We start from the raw sequence: 2,343 nt of genomic DNA on the forward strand, positions 1-2,343 counted from the left end.
TGAATTAAAAAACCCTGGTGGTTAGAAGGAATCTTAAAAATCCTGTAACAACAATGATGACGAAGATGATGATGATGATGATGATGATGATGATGATAATGATGATGATGGTTGATGATGGCTGATATTTTAGGTTTTCAAGGCACCTACCTTATGTATATCTCGTTTGAAACTGTGAGGTAGATGCTACTCCTAACTTCATTTTACTGATGAACAAACAGGCTCAGAGGGGACAAGCTGATTTGCCCAGGGTTACACAGTCAATACATATTTGAGGTGGGATTTAAACCCAAGTCTTTATGATGCCAGGACATTATATAATTGAGCAAACTGAAGCCCGGGGAGAAGTGACTGGCTCAACAGAGCAAAAGTTGGTTTGTGCAGCACTTTGTAAATCAACCACAAGTCTACTAAGAAAGATTTCTGATATCATTGGAACAATTGATGCTCTTAAGGATTTAGTCAGTCTGTAGGTGAGTCAAGAAATACTTATTCAGCACTTAGTAGGGGTCGGGTAAGTGACTCGGTAGATAGTCCTGGGCCTAGAGTCAGGAAGACCCGAGTTCAAATCTATCCTCAGACACTAGCTATATGAACCTGGGCAAGTCATTTAACTTAATCTACTGGAGAAGAAAATGGCAGATTACTCCAGTATCTTCATCAAGAAATCCTATGGTGTGCTCTTGTCCTCAGGGTTACAAAGAGTCTGACACACCTAAATAACACCATGGGCCAGGTAGACAAAAATACTGTCTCTGCCCCCAAAGGAGCTCACATTTTAATGAAGGAGAAAGCATGCAAATAGCTACAGAACAAGATTTTTACAAAGCAGATTGAAGGTAATCTCAGAAGGAAGACACAAGCAGTGAGGAAGGAAGGGAATGTGGCCAGAAAAGCCTCTTCTTAAACTCATTTTACAGATGAATAAACAGGCTTAGAGGGGACAAGTGATTTGTTAAAATTTGGGCTGAGACCAGCCCAGGGAAGTTTGGCTTTTCCTGCTGCTGGTTACCAGCCCCTCCTGCTGGGCCTGGCCAGAACATGGGCTCCAGGGGCCAGGGTCTGCGCCAGGCTTTCTCTGGTGTCAAGGAAGGGGTTATACCAGAAATCTGTTCACAGGTATGGAGGCCTTTTGGCTGAGAATCATACAACTTCTGGCAGGGAATGGAAAAACGGTAGCAATTAAATAGCAAAGGAACTACGGCCTTAAAACAGATCTCCAGCAACAAATGCTCTGAGGGCCTTCACAAAGTATATGAGCAAAGCAACGCAGAAGTGAAAATGCAAAATGAACTTTGGAATCAACTCACCACCCAAGGCAGAAACTGTGAAATGTCCTGTGCTTTACTGGCGGTCTGGTTCAACTTGCACAGAGCAAAATTTTGTCACCAAAGCTGGCTATCGCCAAGCTGCTGCGGGACATAGCCTCATTGCTGTTTGCACCAGACACCGGTCCACGTGGCTACATTATTAAAAGAGAAGATGACAGCTGGGACTTTGGTGCTGGTGCAGGTTTTTATGTGAATGCCACTGAAGAACCTTAGAAAACCAACTAGAGGATATACTTCTATATAATACATGAGCTGCCCAACCTGATAAGTGCAAATTTTTCTGCTGATCGAAAGAAGACGTCTATTTTTGACCATTCTAGGGGAGGCCATGGTTGTGCTTTGAAGAATCCCAGAAAACACCAATCTGTGTCAGCACTTTCTCCAATCTACAACCCAGTTGTCTGTCCTTAGGGAGGGGAAGGCCTTAGATGGATAATTTAGGATCAGCCTCTCATTGATGCTCCTCATTTTGTGAAGTCTTACTCAGATTCTCATTTGAACCTATTAATTGATCAAGGCAAGAATGACCAATTCCTTAAAGATGGGCGATTACTTCCTGACATCCTGTGCAGAACAGAAAATTCCAGTTGTTTTTAGACTGCAAACTAACCAAATGATCGAATTGTATCTCAATAATGAATAAAGAGATTTAAAGCATTGGAGGTAAAAAGATTTGAGGAAAGTCTGAAAGGAAGCCAAGGGGAAATGCAAGGGGGAGATGCAGGTGAGGAAGATTTGGTGAAAAGACTCAGTGTTGGGAAGTGGAGTGTTGTATGAAAGAAACAGGAAGAAGTGCAGGGTCACTAAATCACAGGGGACCTACAGGGGAGTAAAATGTAAGAAAGCTAAAAAGGTAGGATGTGTCCAGGTTTTAAATACCTTTAAAAGCCAAATGGCTGAGTTCTCACTAGAGATAATAGAGAGTCAGTGAAGTTTCTTAACTAGAGAAGTGACATGGTTAGAACTGCTCTTTAGTGACATCACTTGGGCAGCTAAGTGCAGGATGGACTGG

General features: G+C 42.5%; 1 pseudogene; it reads left to right on the forward strand.

The window, feature by feature from the left end:
* The first annotated feature begins 1,041 nt into the window (after nucleotides 1–1,041).
* On the forward strand, nucleotides 1,042–1,974 carry LOC140502389 (S-formylglutathione hydrolase pseudogene; annotated as a pseudogene).
* Nucleotides 1,975–2,343: the final 369 nt, after the last annotated feature.

This window comes from Notamacropus eugenii, chromosome 4 (assembly GCF_028372415.1).
Source record: "Notamacropus eugenii isolate mMacEug1 chromosome 4, mMacEug1.pri_v2, whole genome shotgun sequence".
NCBI lineage: Eukaryota > Metazoa > Chordata > Mammalia > Diprotodontia > Macropodidae > Notamacropus > Notamacropus eugenii.